This window comes from Callithrix jacchus, chromosome 14 (genome assembly GCF_049354715.1).
Source record: "Callithrix jacchus isolate 240 chromosome 14, calJac240_pri, whole genome shotgun sequence".
Taxonomy (NCBI): Eukaryota; Metazoa; Chordata; class Mammalia; order Primates; family Cebidae; genus Callithrix; species Callithrix jacchus.
The window spans coordinates 1,003,135-1,023,383 of NC_133515.1; the positions used below are offsets into that span (position 1 = coordinate 1,003,135).

The 20,249-nt window shown below is 38.6% G+C and overlaps 1 pseudogene; it reads left to right on the forward strand.

The window, feature by feature from the left end:
- The first annotated feature begins 18,166 nt into the window (after window positions 1-18,166).
- LOC144579360 (phospholipid hydroperoxide glutathione peroxidase GPX4 pseudogene) lies at window positions 18,167-18,788 on the forward strand (annotated as a pseudogene).
- The last annotated feature ends 1,461 nt before the right edge of the window (window positions 18,789-20,249 follow it).

Sequence of the window (20,249 nt, forward strand, 5' to 3'; positions counted from 1 at the left end):
AATACTACTTTGTGTAGCTCATTCTTAATTACTGCTTAATTTTGAAAAGCTTAGAATAATGATGGCTTTTTAAAAAATGATTTGTAATTATTATAAAGTAATCTAAGTCCTATTGAAAAGTACAAAGAGGCTGGGCATGTGGCTCATGCCTGTAATTCCAACAGTTTGGGAGGCTGAGGTGGGCAGATCGCTTGAACTCAGGAGTTCAAGACAAGCATGAGCAACATAGCAAGATCCCGTCTCTATAAAAAAATTATCAACCAGTTATGGTAATGAGCACCTGCAGTCCCAGCTACTCAGGAGGGTGAGGCAGTGGATCACTAGAACCCAGGAGTTTGAGGTTTCAGCCTGGCAAACAGAGTGAGACCCTGTTGAGAAAGAGAGAGAGAGAGAGAGACAGAGAAGTAACAAATGAAATTTTCAATTACCAAAAAATAACTCAACATTACATGATATGGCTGGGTGCTATATCTCATGCCTGCAATCTCAGCAGTTTGGGAGGCCAAGGTGGGTGGATCACGTGAAGTTGGGAGTTCGAGACCCGCCTGGCCAACATGGTGAGACACTCTCTTTACTAAAAATTCCAAAGTTATCCAGGCATTGTGGAGGGCGCCTGTAACCCCAACTACTTGAGAGGCTGAGGGACAAAAACCACCTGAGCCCGGGAGGCAGTGGTTGCAGTGAGCCGAGATGGTACCATTCCACTCCAGCCTGGGTAACAGAGTGAGACTGACTCACAAAAAAAGGTGATAATTAATTCAAAAGTCTTTTTGTACAAATAGGGAGTTAGATGAATAGATCAATTGATAAAAAATAACTACATATTTTGTTTGTGTTTAGTTTAAATATATATGTTTCATTTTCCTGATACAACAGAAGCTGCAGAAACTAAAGTAAGGTGGGAGAATTTCTGAACTTCAGATAAATGCCTATGTGCAAGTGATACCTTTTCATTCAACATTCAATAAAATTATGAAAAAGATAAATGTGTCATGATTCTCTTTAATCTGCAGTTTCTATCTTCACCCACAGCTGCTGTATTTTTGAAATTGGTTTCATAGTTTCTGTTTAAGGCTTGTATACTTGGATGAAATCTCTCTTGAGAGTATTCTTGATTCATTTTTCTTTAGTTCTTTAAGTTCTGACTCTATCGTCATCTGGTTCTGGCTGGGGCTATGGGAAGGTCTGAGGCTGGCTGGAGTTTCTTCTCACATGTGTGTTGTATTTTCCTGCTGACAGGCCAGTGGAGTACTTTTCTCATCATTGAAGTTCAGTAGCTTAGGATTGGCTCTAGGTCAGTCATTCTGTATTAGTTTTTCCAGATATATGGTGTGCCTTTTGACCACTGATTATGTACTTCTCTATCTCTGCATTCCTTCATTTCCTTATTTTTCACTCTCTCTCCTCTCCCTCGCTCCCTTCTTTTCTCCCTCCCTCCATTCCTTCTCTTTTTCCTCCCTTTTTTCCTTTCTTTCTTCCATCCTTTTCTTCCTCCCTCCCTCCCTTCCTTCTTCCCTTACTCCCTTTATTCTTACATTTCTTTCTTTCAAGACAATGCCTTGCTCTGTCACCCAGGTTCTAGAACAAAGTGGTGTAATCATAGCTCAGTGCAGCCTTAAACACCTGGGCTTAAAAAATCTTCCTGCCTTAGCCTCCGTCGTAGCTCTGACGATGGGCGTGCACCACCACACCTGGCTAATTTTTGTTACTTTTCTAGAGATGGGGTTTTCCTATGTTGCCTAGGCTTTCCGGAACTCCTGGCCGCATGCTATTCTCCCAATTAGCCTGCTAAAGCACTGGGATAATAGGTGTGAGCCACCATGCCCAGGCTTGTTTTTGTTTTTTTTTTTATGTTCTCTCACTTAGGGCCACCTGTTCCCAACCCAGTGTTAGACTACGCTCTCTAATTTCCATAATTTTTTCAGTTGCTTTAATGTAGTTCTTTCATTCTCTGATTCACTTATATTTTTTATTTTTTGAGATGGAGTCTCACTCTGTCACCCATCCTGGAGTGCAGTGGTGCAATCTCAGCTCACTGCAACCCTTCCTCCCAAGTTCAAGTCATTCTCCTGCCTCAGCCTCCCAAAGTAGCTGGGATTGCAGGTGTGCACCACAGCATCCTGCTAATTTTTGTAGTTTTATTAGAGACAGGTTTTACTGTGTTTGCCAGTCTGGTCTCAAACTCCTGACCACAGGTGATTCGCCCCCCTTGGCCTTCCAAATTGCTAGGATTACAGGCGTGAGCCACCACACCCAGCCACTTTTTTTTTATTCTTTTCTCTATTGATGGCAGGAAACTTAGGTTGATTTCATCTCTTCACTATTGTTAATAATTGTCTGCACATTTTTTTGCACTTGTCATGGAGAGATAGAATTCAGTTTCTCTTCTCTTGAAAATGAGCTCAGACCACTGCTTCTGTAAGTAGAATACAGTAGAGGTGCTGCTCATGACCTGCCAAAGTTAGGTCTTAAAAGATGATACTGTTTCCACTTGGCTCTCCTTCCTGGGAGGTGTGCACTTAGATCCCATTCACCATTTTGTGAGAAAGCCCAGGCCATGCAGGGAGGTTATGTGTGGGTATTCCACCAGGTAGCCCCAGCCTAGCCCTGGCTGACATCGCACATTAATTAGGAGATATTTGAGCAAGGAAACTTTTGACACTATTCTAACTCCATACTGTTTGAAGGCAACCACATCCTGAGCCAGAACTGCCTAAGTCAGTCTAGTCAGCCTCCAGACGTGTGAGAAGACTTATAAACATCATTGTAACTTTAGGTTTTGGGTGGGTTTTTTTTTTTTCTTGTTTGTTTGTTTTCTGAGACAGAGTCTCACTCTCTCACTTTGTCCCCTGGGCTGGAGTGCAGTGGCATGATCTCAGCTCACTGCAACCTCTGCCTCTGGAGTTCAAGTGATTCTGCTGTCTCAGCCTCCTGAGTAGCTAGGATTACAGGTATGTGCTTCCACACCTGGCTAAATTATGTATTTTTAGTAAAGACAGGGTTCATAATGTTGGCCAGGCTGGTCTCAAACTCCTGACCTTGTGATCCACCTGCCTCGGCCTCCCAAAGTGCTGGGATTGCAGGTGTGAGCCACCATGCCAGGCTGGTCTGTTACACAGCAATAGATAGCAAACACACAAAGTCATCTTCCAATATAAATATTAGGTCACTTCTCCACTTGACAGCATTTAATGGTTTAGAATTGGGTGTAAAATAAAGACAAAATCAATCCTGAATCCATCTGATGAGAGATTAAAAACCAGAGTATATTAGGGGCTCAGGGGAAAAATAAATAGGAAAAAAGCTCTCATAATCTGATTTAAAATGTGCAAATGATCAGAATAGACATTTATCAAAAGAAGACCTATAAATGGCAAGTGGGTATATGAAAAGGTCCTCAACATCATTGATCATCAGAGAAATGCCAATTAAACTACAATCCCACCCCAGTTAAAAGACAGGCAACAATAAATGCTAATTAGAGTGTGGAGAAAAGGGAACCCTAGTACACTGTTGGTGGGAATGTAGATATTAGTGAAACCACAATGGAGAATGGCTTGTAGGATCCCAAAGAACTAAAATGAGAGCTTTTTAATGACATTAAAATCCTACTGCTGGGTATGAACCCAAAAGAAAGAAAATCAGCATATCAAAGAAATATCTACATTTCTATATTTATTGCAATACTATTCACAATAGCAAAGATTTGGAAGCAATCTAAGTGTCCCTCAACAGGTGAATGGATAAAGAAAATGTGGTACATACACACAATGGAATATTATTCAGCCATTAAAAAGAATAGAATCTGTTATTTGCAACAACAAGTGTAGAACTGGCGATCACTATGTTAACTAAAATAAGCCAGATACAGAAAGACAAATTTTGCAGGCTCCAAGTCGTTTGTGGGTGCTAAAAATAAAAACAATTGAAATCGTGGAGATAGAGGTAGAATGATGGTTACCGTAGGCTGGGGAGGGTGGTGGGCTGGAGGGAGTGCACAGGAATAATTAATGGTTACAAAAATACAGTTAGAAAGAATAAGGTGTAGTAGTTGATAGTACAACAGAGTGACAATGGTAAACAGTAATTTAGTGTATATTTTAAAATAGCTACAAGAGGCCTGGCATGGTGGCTTATGCCTGTAATCCCAGCACTTTGGGAGGCCAAGGCAGGTGGATTACCTGAGGTCAAGAGTTCAAGACCAGCCTGGCCAACATGGTGAAACCTGTCTCTACTAAAAAATTATCTAGGCATGGTAGCAGGTGCCTGTAATCCCAGCTACTTGGGAGGCTAAGGCATGAGAATTGCTTGAACCCATAAGGTGGAGGTTACAGTAAGCAGAGATCACACCACTGCACTTCAGCCTGGGTAACAGAGAGACTCACAAAGAAAAGAAAAACAGAAACACCAAAAAATTCCAGCTGCTTATGAAGAGACTGGGTATGGAAAAACATGAGTGGGAGCAGGACGTCTCGTGAGGAGCTGCCAAATCAACATCTTTTCATCACTTGAGACCAAGTTTTGAGCAGGGCCTTCGCAAGAATATGGCCCACACTTGGAGGCCATAATTCTGACTCAGTGCTGGTGGAGGCCCTGTGACGTCACACTGTGGAGGCTTCTTGGGAAAGTGTTGGCTCTTGAAAATCAATATCTTGGTTCATTCTTTTGATGCAGGAGACAATGACCTGTCTCTCCTCATGTGTCTGCCCCATACAGTTACAGAGTGCCTCTTGGTCCAGGAGCTTGTCTTCTCTAGAGTTTGCACAAACACAAATAATCATCACAGGCTCTCCGGCCACGTGTCTTGGTTATGATGCGAAATAGTCCCCAGCACCGGATGTCTACATTGTGGAAGTGGAAGTTCCCAAACACCATTTTTTTCTTTGAGACAGAATCTCTCTCGGTAACCCAGGCTGGAGTGCAGTGGTGCAATCTCAGCTCACTGCAACATCTGCCTCCCAGGTCCCAGTTCAAGCAATTGTCCTGCCTCAGTTTTCTGAGTACAGAGATTACAGGCATGTGCCACCATGCCCAGCTAATTTTTGTATTTTTAGTGGAGACAGCATTTCACCATGTTAACCAGGCTGATCTTTAACTGCTGACCTTGTGATCTGCCTGTCTTGGCCTCCCAAAGTGCTGGGATTACATGACTGAGCCACTGTTTCCAGCTTTTTTTTTTTAATATATAAAGACACGGTCACACTATGTTTCCCAGGCTGGTCTCAAACTCCTGGCCTCAAGAGATCTTCCTGCCTCAGCCTCTCAAAGTGCTGGGATTACAGGTGTGAGCCACTGAGCCTGCCTTTTTGTTGTTTTTAGACAGGGTCTTGCTCTGCCACACAGGCTGGAGTCCAGTGGCATGATTACAGCTCACTGCAGCTTCCAATTCCTGGGCTCAAGTGATGCCTCAGCATCCTGAGGAGCTGGGACCACAGGCAGGCACCACCAGAATCAGCCGATTAATTTTTTTTTTCTAGAGAGAAGATCTCACTCTATTGACAAGGCTGGTCTTGAACTGACTTTTTATCCTCCTGCCTTCACCTCCCACCTTGAGGACCTCTTTTCCCAGGCTTGAAAATAGAATCCATGCTCTGAAAGGAGGAAGAAATGGGGAGCACAGAAATCCAAGAAGCCAAGCAGGCTTGCCTGGATACACACTCAATCCCTTATGTTGGTTTTACTTCAAGAACACAGCTAATTCAGAGATTTTTTTAAAAGTTCCTACTTGGCATGTGAATAGCTTTTTCCCCAGTAAATTTGAACATCAAGTGTCTCTCTGTGACTGAACCAGGCAAATATTTTACACATGGGAAACCATTATCAAATGATTGTATTATAGAAAGGGGTGGATGGGATGGGGGCAAGGCAGGGATGGATGTCATCATGCCTGTGTCCCTGTGCTCCCACCCACCTCCTTGGACCCTGCTCCCTATGATGCTTATCAGTGGGCACAGTGCACTAAAGGAGTTACTAGGTAGCAAAGCCAGAAGACATCATTCTCAGCTTCATGGAATTCGCTTACTTTGATATAATTTATTTATGCACAAAATTTATTAAAAGTTTACATCCGCTGCTTCTGAATATCTAAGCCAATTGTTAAACATCATGATGTTACTGGATTCTTAAAACAAGCTGGAGGTCGGGCACAGTGGCTTGCACCTGTAATCCTAACACATTTGAAGGCTGAGTCCGGTGGATCACCTGAGGTTAGGAATTTGAGACTAGCCTGGCCAACATGGTGAAACCCCATCTTTAGTTAAAAAAAAAATTAGCCAGACATGGTGGCGGGAGCTTGTAATCCCAGCTACTTGGAAAGCTGAGGCAAAAAGAATCACTAGATCCCAGGGTCGGAGGTTGCAGTGAGCCAAGATTGCACCACTGCACTCCATCCTGGGTAATAGAAAATCTCTGCCTCTAGAAAAATAAATAAATAAATAAATAAATAAATAAATAAGTAAATAAATAAATAAATGAAACAAGCCAGAGAACGGTTTGTTTAGGCTTTGTTTTGAAACTGTGAAGACAGGCAGTGAGACTGAGTGAGTTGTCCAAATTCAGGCAGCAAACTGTAGACACATGGTTCCTGGCCCTTTGCAGCCAGAGTGTGTGGGCCGACTCTGTGGTGGAATGCACTCCCCCTCCATCTGCCAGCACTTTCATGTGCCATATCTGGCCTCACCACCTGAAGACCTGGGAGTCTTTGGTTTTCCCTGACCTTTGGCACCAGATTTGCTTACTTGCAAGTCCTGTTGGTTGTACTCCTTCGAACCTTTCTCCTGTCTTTGTACTTTTTATCTTCATCATTGTTTTCACCTGGCTATAATCATAGCAAAGGGCTAATATCCAAAATCTACAAAGAACTAAAACAGATATACAAGAAAAAAACAGACAAGCCCATTCAAAAGTTCGCAAAAGATATGAACAGACACTTTTCAAAAGAGGACATACATCAGGCCAACAAACATATGAAAAAATGCTCATCATCACTGGTCATTAGAGAAATGCAAATCAGAACCACACTGAGATATCATCTCACTCCAGTTAGAATGGTGATCACTAAAAATTCTGGAGACAACAGATGCTGGAGAGGATGTGGAGAAATAGGAACACTTTTACACTGTTGGTGGGAGTGTAAATTAGTTCAACCATTGTGGAAGACAGTGTGGCGATTCCTCAAGGATCAAGAAATAGAAATTCCATTTGACCCAGCAATTTCATTACTGGGTATATGCCCAAAGAAGTATAAATCGTTCTACTATCAAGACACATGCACACATCTGTTCATCACAGCCCTGTGTATAATAGCAAAGACCTGGAAGTAACCCAAACACCCATCAATGATAGACTGGACAAAGTAAATTGTGGTACATATGCACCATGGAATACTACCTTGCCATAAAAAATGAGTTTGTGTCCTTTGTAGGGACCCTGGTGAATCTGGAAGCCATCATTCACAGCAAACTGACACAAGAATAGAAAACCAAACACTATATGTTCTCACTTGTCAGTGGGTGTTGAACAATGAGAACACATGGACTCAGGGAGAGGAGCATCACACACTGGGGGCAGTTGCACGGGGTAGGTAAGGGACAGTGGGGGGTGGGGAGGGTGGGGAGGGCTAACATGGGGAGAAATGCTGGATATAGTATACACCTAAAGTAAAATAAATAAATAAATAAAAAGAAAATACAATAGAGTGGTTCTGACACTGATTTTTAAAATATTTGTGTTAAACATGAGCACAGTGTCGAATACCCACATTTTACAGATGAGAAACCTAAGGTCAGCAAGTATGAAGTCATTTGTTCATGGACCCCAGCCACAAGCAGATCTGACTCCATCAGCACTCTTTCCTTCACACTTAGTTGACACCTTTTACAAAAATAAATGGCTTTATTTTTCCCCATTAGCAAACAACACATGAGCTATTAGCGAATCAATACAAAACTAGAAAATAAATAGTAAATCCATCTCCAGGACATAGATAACTTGGTTAGTAGCCTGCAGACTTCCTTCTATGTACCTCTTTCTGTGTACAGTTTTATACAAATAAGATCATATTGTCCTATAACCTGCTTTCGTTTCTCAGAAACAGATTGATTGTAATATATTTTCTTGCACTCACAGAACTTTAATGCATTTTTTATTTTTCTTCCGTGTAACTTCTCATATACAGGGTTGTGGCATCACATAACATGCACATTTTAATTAATAGAACACTAAAATAATAGGTTCCCTAAGCTCCCTAATCTTAGGTTAGGCAAGATTACCAGAGCATCATGCAGCCAATTCACAAAATGGCAGGGAATACTCAATCATCATCATTTAAGTCATGAAATTTTGAGGCTGTTTGTTAAACAGTAATAGGCACTATTTATATATGTATAAATGTATGTATGTATGATTTATATGTATCATGTACAATTTTATGTTATTTTGGAAGAAAGGAAAAGGAAAAATTGATAGGTTTCATAATCATTATATTACATACATTTCTTTATTTGGAAAAGAAGTATTTTTCCATAATACGGTAATTTGTCCTGTGTCTGGAACATATGATTTAATGATTTTTTAAGGTTATAGAAAGAGTTAAAGAAATAAAATTAAAGATGTCGCTCATATTTGTGTTATACAATGAAATTTTAAAAGCATCCTGTACTCTGTTAAAATCATTAAAGAGACTTTAACTTCTTATTCTCACAAAAGTACACAAAGAGTATTTTTTCAAATCTAAAAACATAATTAATTGTAAATATTATTTCTGCATAACTTACTTATAGTGAAAAGAATAAATGGGATTTTTGAGACAACAAAATGGGCAGAACAAGAAACAAACACAAATCTTTTACAGGTTACATGATCTGACTTGTAACATGATCAGAATATTACCAGAAAGAAGTCTTGATCCAGACCCCAAGAGAGCATTCTTGGATATCGCACAACAAATAAACCAGGGTGAGTCCATAGAGTAAATTGAAAGCAAATTTATTAAATAGCAAAGGAATAAAGAATGGCTACTACATAGGGAGAGCAGCAGCACGGGCTGCTACACGGAGTATACTTAGAGTTATTTAGTGATTATACACTAAAGACGTGGATTATTCATGAGTTTACCGGGAAAGTGGTGGGCAATTTCTGGAACTGAGAGTTAATCCCTCTTTTTTAGACATAGGAAGTAACTTCCTGATGTTGCCATGACATTTTGTAAACAGTCATGGTGCTGATGGGAGTGTCTTTTAGTATGCTAATGTATTATAATTAGTGCATTAGCAGCATGGAGACAACTAGTGGTCACTTTCATCACCATCTTGGTTTTGGTGGGTTTTGGCTGGTTTCTTTACTGCAAACTGTTTTATCAGCAAGGTCTTTGTGACCTGTATCTTTTGCTGACCTCTTGTCTCATCAACTGATAACGCAGCCCAGCAAATCTCAGCCTTATTTTACCTATTCCCTATTCAAGATAAAGTTTCTCTGGTTCAAACACCTCTGACAGTAATATCACATAAATCATCAGGGTAAAATGAGAGAAGTTAAACAACTTCCAGGAACACAAATACATGATTGAAATCAAGATCTTTTCTGATTTTATAAGGTCAGTATGTTCTAGAAAACAATATGACAATTTCTGAGTGAGTTGGTTGTTCAACTAAGAATGCTATACTTCTAAAAACAAAAACAAACTAAATTTAATAAAATTATTCCCATGCATGAACTCAACACATATTTAGATAGTTTTCAGAGGATATGAGTCAGTAAAACAAAAATATTAACCACAAAAAGAAGGGAGTATAAGTCTTGGGATCTGGGAGTCAACAGACTTAATAAGGATTAAGGATGATTGCACAGGGAAATCTTTGAATGTCTTGCATGCACTTATTTTTCTAAAAATCAGCTCAGATGGCAGCAGAAATAAGAAGTAAAGGGCAGAAATTTAAAACATTTCTGGTCAATTTGAGCTTTGAGTAGTACAAAAGGAAAAATGAACATGAAAAAATTCCTTTAGACTTTTTTAAAGAGTGTACTGAACCCATTCCACTTCTGACTGTCTTAATCAGCTCTGGCAGCGGTAACAAAATATCATAGATTAGATATCTTATGCAAAACAGAAATGCATTTCTCACAGTTCTGGAGGCTAACAGTCTGAGACCACTGTGCTAGCACTGTTAGGTCTGCCCTGCTCCAGGTTGCCTACTGTTGACTTGGGTCCCTTTATAGGGGCACTGGTCCCATTCACGATGGCAGAGCCTTCATGACCAAATTACCTCCTGTAGGTCCTACTTTCTAATATCATTATATTGGGAGTTAATATTTCAACACATAAATTTGGGGGGAAACAAACATTAACCCCATATCAATGACCCAATAAATCTTAGTGAGGCTCAGATAATTTGTATATGAAACAAAATTCTAAGGCTAGGCTGATGCTGCTTGTTTTCTAGAGCATATTAGAAACACCATATTAGATTTATGGAGCAACTGGAAATAAAAGAACCATAACTTTAACATTAATGAAAATAACAAATCAGTATTAACTATAAATAATAAAATAGTGCATGATAAAGTAATCATAGTAATGAATAACATTTATATAACCTGTAGTGATCCTAATATTTCATTAATTTAATTAAAATTTAGTATTTGGAGTTAGGTGGTATAGAAAGTAAGGAGATGCAATATAACATAATTATTAGCAACTTAAAGATAAACTAGCTATATAAACTATTTTGCAGTTAAAAAGTAAAAATGTGTCAAAATATTATAATTGAGCCCTCTCCCAATAATAGGGTAATGATAAGAATTGGGAAGGTGTACAGGTCTATCTTTCATTATAAAAAAGAAGTTATTCCTGGTCAACAAGGTGAAACCCCATCTTTACTAAAATATATGAAAATTAGCTGGGAACCGTAGTGCATGCCTGTAGTCCCAGCTACTCAGGAGGCTGAGGTAGGAGAATTGCCTGAACCCAGGAGGCGGAGGTTGTGGTGAGCCGAGATCACGCCATTGCACTTTAGCCTGGGTAACAAGGATGAAATTCCGTCTCAAAAAAAAAAAAAAAAAAGGAAGTTATATCTTAGATGTTTAGTTCTGTGCATTTATAACTATGGTTAAGTTTTAAAAAATGTAGTCACTGAAACTTAAAAAATATAATAATTTAAAGAAAAACTCTCTAACTGAGCTCAGTAGTAGTGTAGACCCACAATCAAAAACAGGAGGTGGAAGGTATATCTGAAAAAAATGCTAAAATGCATTATAAATTACAAATAGACCAACAGCATGAAATAAAAATAACCATGATGGAGGGAAAATGACAACAGCAGTTGCTATTTGACATTTCAGATGGATAAAATTGACAAAATGTGGAAAGGAAAGACTGAAAGATTAGTTCAACCATTGTGGATGACAGTGTGGTGTTCCTCAACGACCTAGAAAGAGCAATTCCTGTTGACCCAGCTATCCCATTACTGGGTATATATTCAAAGGATTATAAATCATTCTATTATAAGGATACATGCACACGACTGTTCATTGCAGCACTGTTTCCAATAGCAAAGACCTGGAACCAACCCAAATGCCCATCGATGACAGACTGGACAGGGAAAATGTGGCACATATACACCATGGAATATTATGCAGCCATCAAAAACGATGAGTTCCTGTCCTTTGTAGGGACATGGATGAACCTGGAGACCATTATTCTCAGCAAACTGACACAAGAACAGAAAATGAAATACCGCATATTCTCACTCACAGGAGGGTGTTGAACAACGAGAACACATGGACACAGGGAGGGGAGCACTACACACTGGGGTCTGTTGTGGGGAACAGAGGAGGGACAATGGGGGGTGGGGAGTTGGGGAGAGAGAGCATTGGGAGAAATGCCAGATATAGGTGAAGGGAAGGAAGGCAGCAAATCACACTGCCACGTGTGTACCTATGCAACTATCTTGCATGTTCTTCACATGTACCCTAAAACCTAAAATGCAATTTTAAAAACTTTTTAAAAGACTGAAAGATTTGAATCTTAAACCACAAGTTTTCTTTGAAGCTTCCTTCTGGCAGAAGTAGCCGCAATATTACTTTTTATTTTTATTTTTTTGAGATGGGGTCTAACTCAGCCTCCCAGGAAAGAATGCAGTGGCATGATCTCGGCTCACTGCAAGCTCTGCTTCTTAGGTTCATGCGATTCTTGTGCCTCAACCTCCAGAGTAGCTGAGACTGCAGACACGCGCCACCCTGCCCGCTATATTTTTCTTCTATTTCTTTTTAGTAGTGATGCGGTGGTCTTCAACTGCTAACTTCAGGTGACCTGCCTGCCTGGGCCTCCCAAAGTTCTGGGATTACAGGCATGAGCCATCACGCTCAGCCCCAATATTACTTTTACTGGCAAAAACCGCCATTACTTTTGCACCAACATAATGGAAGAAAGCAGTCGTCCTTCACTTGAGCTCCTCTGAGGTTCTTACCAAAGGTAGATGTCTCTCAACATTTTACTTGCCCTTTTAAAGATGATGCCCTGTCATGATTCAAGCTAATACGCACATTCAGGACTGAGATGAGACCAGTCTCTGCTCACATAAGAAAGTCCTAGATGATAACTGAGTCTTAAGTTGTGCATAATATGTATCATTAGGAATAAAGGAAGTACTTTTAAGAATGGATCTTATAATCTTATGTCTGCCTGACTAGACTGAAGGTGCAGAATAGGAGGCTAGAGAAGGTGAACTTCTTGACAGGGGAAAACGATCAATGAGTCTGCATTCAATATCGTAACAGGAACAGCTGAGGCTGAAAGTTACTTATGCTGCAGTGGACCTTTGATGCTTAGCGATGAGAACAGCATTCAGTAAAAGGAGAAGATGCTAGAACTTTCTCGAAATAGTAATAAGGGATCAAAGGCTCAGGGGGATACTAATGTTAGAAAGAATTTATTTTATACTGAAAGTTATCACTTGGCTCTATTGTCCAAAGCAAGCAAGATTTTCCTATCCTCATTAACAGAATAGAGAAGCCCTACAGGGGCTGTTTTGTACGAAATGCTAAAATGGAAATTGGCTCTGAAATATCAGTGAGGAAAATAATTTTCAGAATGGCAGACCAGGTGGCAGCCCTTAAACATAAGAGACTAAATGGATGTAATTACTGAAATTGTAGAAAAGCTGATTTCGACAGAGTGGCTTGACCCAAAAGAATGTGCAACAATGGCCAACACTTTGCAGAATTCATGGGTAAAGATTAAAAACCAACGGGATGTTACTGCCACAGTTTTTGTGACAGGCTGGCTATCCAAAGACTGATATCCACTCCCACAATGGAAAATCACTGTCTCTCTCACTGCCGTCTAACATTTATTAAATTACAGACACAGAATGCACACAGAGCATGAGCTCTATCTCACCAAAGCTGGTCTAATTTTTGCCAATGTGCCATTTTCCAGCCTGCCTGCAGCGAGTGCCCTCAAAATAGCTGAGTTCCCCAAGAAGTCCTACTGGATGCCAGATTGACTACATCAAACCTATTCCTTTTATGAGGGGCAAAGATAAATTACTGTCAAATTGTCTAACATTTTGCTACTCTTTTTTATGAAGTATTAGCTTATTGGAATCTTAATTATTCCTTTCTAAATTACTATTAATAAGCATATTCTCATGTAAATAATTGCCCTTTATATTATCCTCTTCTGAGATTTCTGTTCATGTCTTTTCTTCATTTCTCTAGTATGTTTTGGTGACTATCTCATTTACTCGTATGAATTATTGTAACCAGGTTTCCTTGGGTGCTGGTGAGGCACAGTTTCTCTAAGAGAATGTTGTAGGTTCTTGGTCTCCGCCTTCTCATGAATAAGAGAAGGGACTGCTGCAGGTGTGCAGTAAGCTCATAAAAATAAATATTGGACTCGAGAAGTGTTGCAGAAAGGTGGTTTTATTTAGGTGGAGAAAAGAGAAGAAGAGCATGTGGAAGGTGATTCCAGACGGGAAATCCAAGAGGGGAAAGAGAGCTCCCATTATGTGGAGGGGATCCCAGAGAGCTGGAAATCCAGTGTGGGTGAAGGAGAAAGGGAATTTATCCTGGAAGAAATTCCCACCTTCCCAAGCTCCTCTGGCCAATGAAAGGAGTTCCTTAAACTTCCACTAGAGTGATTGACCCTTAGTTTCTTCCTGCGCCCACGAAATTCAAACATAAACAGTTAAATCTCCTGGATGGAGAGAGAAGGGAGAGGGAATGGCACTGGAAACTTCTCTAAAACTACGCGCCCCCTTGTGGACCTGGTGAGAGAATATATTCCCTCATTATACATTTTTATAAAATTGTCATTTTTCAGTTTTATATTTTGCGAATATATTTTTCAGTTGATAGTTTCTTTTTTTTATGGCATCCTTTGATAAGCAGCTATTTAATTTCAATGGAGACATATGTACCTCTTTTCTTTCAGAAAAAATAGTACACTCAGGCTTTAAAAAATAAATCATTCTCATCTTTATTTTACTAATATCTCCAGAATTGTTTTATAACACTTTTCAAGCTTTGTTTTCCATACTAAGTATTGACTGCCTTTTGAATGTAATGTGGTGGAGATGTGGTTCGTTTATTTTATTCCAATGAGCTCAATACTATTTGTTAAATAATGCAGACTTCCCCATCTGATTTGTTCTTCTATGTTCAGGTGTTGAACTTTCCTATTTGCATGAGACCTTTCCTGTCCTTTCTGAATGGTTGTATTGGTTAATATCATGAGTTCTTTGTCAAATGAACTGTCCTAATTACAGTTGTTTTTTTTTTTTTTGCTGTACCAATTGTACTAGCTTTATAATAGTTCTTGGTCTCAGGTGAATCAGTTTATTCCAATATCAACATTTCTTTCAGGAGATACTTGGAAATCTTTGGTTCTTTGTAATTCCACAAATACTTAGACTCATCTTGTCAATTTGTACAAAATAATAAAAATTTTGATTGGCATAGCAATAAAGCTATGGATATAATTGGGTGAATCAAAAATTTTAATTATTGATTCTCTAATTTAATTTGGCATATTCTATTAAATTTGTTTTCAAATGCCTTTCAGTGATTATATTTTTGCTTCATCAAAGAACTGTAGATTTTTATATTTAATTATCAAATTTAGAAAACTATTATCTTATAAGTGTAATTTTTACAAATGTGTTATTATTCGCCTTTCATCCCATCACTCTTGATAAACATTTTCTAAACTGTAAAGTTTTTTCAGTAGATTACTTTGACTTTTTCTATGTAGACAGTCACACCACCTTTGAGGAGTGACAGATTTGTCCCATAATTTCCAAAATCTCATATTTAAAATCTTGTTTTATTGAATTAGCTAGGCCTTCACATGAAAATATCATAAATGCATTGTCAGTAGGCATTCTAAAGTTGTCCATAAGCATAAGCCAATTTTGCTAATGATATATTGCAAATGTTAAAATTTTAAAATATATTTATTAGGTTAAGAAACTTCTTTTATTTCTAGTTTGCTAAGGACTTTTAAAAAATGAGTCAGTGGTTTTCTGTATGTGTAAAGATAATTTTATATGTTATTTCTTTGAACAGTATGTATGCATAAATTACATTTCTATGTTTGCTTATGTTAAAGCTGACACAATTCAAACTGTGCATGACCTAATAGCTATGGTTCTCATTTTAATTGTAGCTTGCTTTATTGTTTTTATTTTTATTCTTGAAGTGTTGTCTCATTTTCTCAATTCTTTAAAAAGTATGTTATCTTCCTATGGTAATATATTCATAATTATGCTCTATTTGAGCTGACAGTTTATTTAGAGTATTTTGGCAACCATACTGCCAAAATTAAAATTTTGTGTGTATTAGTTGAATTATCTTTGAAATTTCAACTTATTACCATCAATCAATTCTCCAAACAATAATCAAAGTATATATTTAAAGATAATTAATGGAATCTGGTTATTAAAACATGTTTGCCATGTTAAAAGAAAGAAATAAGCAGAACCCAGTTTTCATAAAAATGAACCTAAAAGTGACTCTCCTAGAAAGTAAAAAATGCAATATTTAAAATTAAAAGCCCACTGTACATATTTTGCAACTCATAAGATAGAAATTGTTTACTGGAAGGTAGATCAGGAATTATCCAGAATGAAGCAGATAGAGATAGAGATAAAAGAAAATTGGAAAGAGAGTAATAACAAAACAATATTGAAAGTATCTAAAACATAGCTGGTCCCAGGAGAAAAATGGGAGCTGGGGCCAATCCAGTTAATGAACATTGAAGATGCATTTTTTTAATAATTAAGAAAACCTAGAAATTCACAGGTTTAGGAAACCAATGAATTCAAATAGAGCAAATTTTTAAAAATCTACACCAAAAAGGAAACTGCACTGCAGAAAAGCAAAAGAAAAATTCTACAGTTAAGGATTAGGTGAGGGTAGAGGCATAGCTTACATTTAAATGACCAGTAGTGTGATTGGTAAACCAGAAAGAAATGGGATGTTACACTATCTTCACTTATTCATATATGTGTGTATGTGTGTGTATGTCTGTGTGTATGGATATACATATATATGTATATATACACATATATATGTGATTGTATATATACCACATACAGTATGAGATTGTATGTGATATATATGTATACACATACAATCTCATGTGGTTTGTATATATGATAATCTTAAAAGTTCATTGGGTTTACAAAGTGTAAAATAGAATATATGTTAACTGAATTAAATGAAAATGTATGTTTTGTGATTTAAGAAGTTAAATTTCAAATAAAATAATATATATGCAATACTTAGATTCTTCCGGAGAATATAAATAAAGAAAAACCTGCAAAAAAGACATTTTGCATCATGGGTTAGAAAACACAATAACATAAATGTGCCATTTTTCCTGCAATTTATTTATAGTTTTATATCAGTCTCAATCAAAATCTCAAGATTTTAGCAGAAATTTATAAACTGATGCAAACCATGAAAATGCAGGATGTCAAGGAATACTTCCCCAAATAAACCTATGCATATATGGACACTTCCTTTGAGAGGAGATAGTAAAAAATAGCAGTAATGATTTGTTGATCATTTCAATAAAAGTTGCTGGCAAAATCAGTTTTCTTTATGGAAACAATGAAATTCAACGCCTACCTAGAACAATAACACACCAAAAAATTTCTAGTGGATACAATACCTAAATGAAAAGAAAATTCAGAGGCATTTATGATGCAGAAAAATACGTGTTCACTGAATATTTACGAAATTCTGAGTTTTATACACTCCTCAGTCATATGGCACAATCAAATTTAACTGTTTTGCAATATAATTTTACTTTGTTAAGAAAAATACATATATGCATGCATAAAAATGACTTACAATTAAAATGTTATTTAGACACACTTTTAAAAATCTTAATCTCATTTACCATATGCGTATTTTTTAGATCTAGTTTCAGATATTTGAATGTTCCTCTCACTAGAGATGACGGCAAATGGGTAGACGTTGATTACATTGTTGAGAAGCATCTTTTACAAAACAAATTACTTTTATTCATATTTCTGATGCAAGAACTGCAATAATTAAATATTTTCCATAGAAAGGGTCATCGGATTGTCTGAAGAGTTGGTTAATTCTTAATCTGGATTGTGATTTTGTTCGAAATATATGTATTTTACTGTGCATGGAGATTACCATTAAAATGGAAAAATTCAGATCTCATAATAACATAGAAACAAAATAAAAGTTCAAATACTTAATAATTTTGATATCAGATCAAAAATAATCTCTGAAATATAAATTTATTTAACATTTCAAATGTCACCCACTATAATTTCTGTAGTTTTCTGCATCTGTCTTCCAGCATGTGTCCACAAAAAGAAAAGGATCTATCTTCATATTTTCTGCTGATGCTAGTAAGTTATGTGTTTTGAATCCCATGTGTTTTGATTTTGCTGTTTGTTTACCCGTCCCTCAGAACTGTGGAGAAAAAAAAATCTTTTCTTTTTTTTTTTTTTTGATACGGAGTTTTGCTCTTGTTGCCCAGGCTGGAGTGCAATGGCGCGATCTCGGCTCACTGCAACCTCCGCCTCCTGGGTTCAGGCAATTCTCCTGCCTCAGCCTCCTGAGTAGCTGGGATTACAGGCATGCGCCACCATGCCCAGCTAATTTCTTGTATTTTTAGTAGAGACGGAGTTTCACCATGCCTGTGCCGCTTGCTGAAGCCGGCACTGCTCCGTGGGGCTGTGACCCGCACCATGTGCACGTCCCAGGACGACTGGCGCTCTGCGCACTCCATGCACGAGTTTTCCACCAAGGGCATTTATGGGCACATGGTTAACCTGGACAAGTACCGGGGCTTCGTGTGCATCGTCACCAACGTGGCCTCCCAGTGAGGCAAAACCGAAGTGAACTACACTCAGCTTGTCGACCTGCACGCCCGATATGCTGAGTGTGGCTTGCGGATCCTGGCCTTCCCCTGCAACCAGTTCGGGAAGCAGGGGCCAGGGAGTAACGAAGAGATCAAAGGGTTCGCCGCTGGCTATAACGTCCAATTCGACATATTCAGCAAGATCCGCGTGAACGGGGATGACGCCCACCCGCTGTGGAAGTGGATGAAGCTCCAGCCCAAGGGCAAGGGCATCCTGGGAAATGCCACCAAGTGGAACTTCACCAAGATCCTCATCGACAAGAATGGCTGTGTGGTGAAGTGCTACTGACCCATGGAGGAACCCCAGGTGACAGAGAAGGACCTGCCCTGCTATTTCTAGCTCCAAAAGTGTGTGGCCCTGTCCAAGCCCCTGCCCTCACACTCGGAGCCTTCCACCGGCACCCATGATGGCCTGCCTGCAAACCAGCTGATGGTGGGGGCAGACCTGAAAACCCGGCATGCACCCTGCAGGAGGAAGGTCCCGTGGCCTGCTGGGCCCGGCTTGGTGCACCCACCCCTGGCTGCCTTGTGGGAATAAACAAGTTAGATTGTCAAAAAAAAAAAAAAAAAGACGAGAAAAGATCTTAAGAGTTGCAAAAAATGTTTCTTTTCAAATGGTATAAAGAAAGGCAATCACTGGTGTGCTCTGATGACTAACTACATAATCCTACTGCCAGATTGCAATGGGAAGACAAATCTCACTGCAGACAATCTAAGTTACCGAGATACATTTCCTCCAGATTGCATAGTTTTGAAAATATGACACCTATTGGGAAATGTAAGTAAGCAAGTGGGATAAAAGTGACTTCCATTATATAAAAGTACTACTTAAATTTTTAATGATCAACCTGGGAATGCACAAAAACATCGGGTAGTCTTTATGGCTACCCTAGCCGTAAAGACTTAAAAGATATTTAAGATTCTGAACAACTTTAAACTGAAATGGAAGTCAGGTAACATATCATAATGAATCTTGTAACAGTAAAAATAAAAGGTTTTTATTACAATAAACCCCCTTGAAGAAAACTTTTTCCTCCTGAGTATGACACATAAAAAGAGTAGACTTCATACAATTGTGCGTTATAAAATAAAAGAGTGAACTCCTCTAGACTAAAAGAATTAAAAGCAATCGTGACATTTTAGTACTCCCAAAGAAAACGGATGGTTGAAATAGACTTAGTGCATTGACTCTGTCTGTATACACTGCAATTTCACCAGATGTTGGATAGATAACTTTAATATGACTTGCCCAACACCCCGTCACTCACAGTCAGTTCAAGGAGAAAGTGTTTGGAATATTCCCAAGTGCTTATGTCTTATACTGTTCAACGTTTCATGGTATAGTTAACACAACAACACAATAGACTATGATTTTCTCCAAACTTCATTGCAACTGGCAATCGTCGTGACATAGCACTGCAGGATACACTATTCCCTCCTCTTTTCACAGGGCCACATCCCAGTTAGTGAGAAACCCTCTAAAATCATGATGAGGCACTAGAGCAGGTGGCTCTGTGCCAACTCAGGAGAAGATCTCCTTGAGACTCTCCAATAATGAATTCTAACCGGGTGGATTATTTGTTCTGCATATTTGCTTTTCCTGAGACCATGATGGGAGAACCGTTGAGCAATTTTTAAAAGTGGAATTGGCTGCTGCTGCAACAGAGAATTTTTTGTGTTTCTTACATGCCAGAAAAGTCACATGAAAAGCATCCATGCTTAATAGAATCAACTACAAGCCTTGAATTCAGAGGAAGAGCCCTGTTTTCCATTTGATAAGCCATTATTGCCACATGGGGGAAAAGAATCACAGTCAGCAATAATTTTGATCTCAAAAACACTT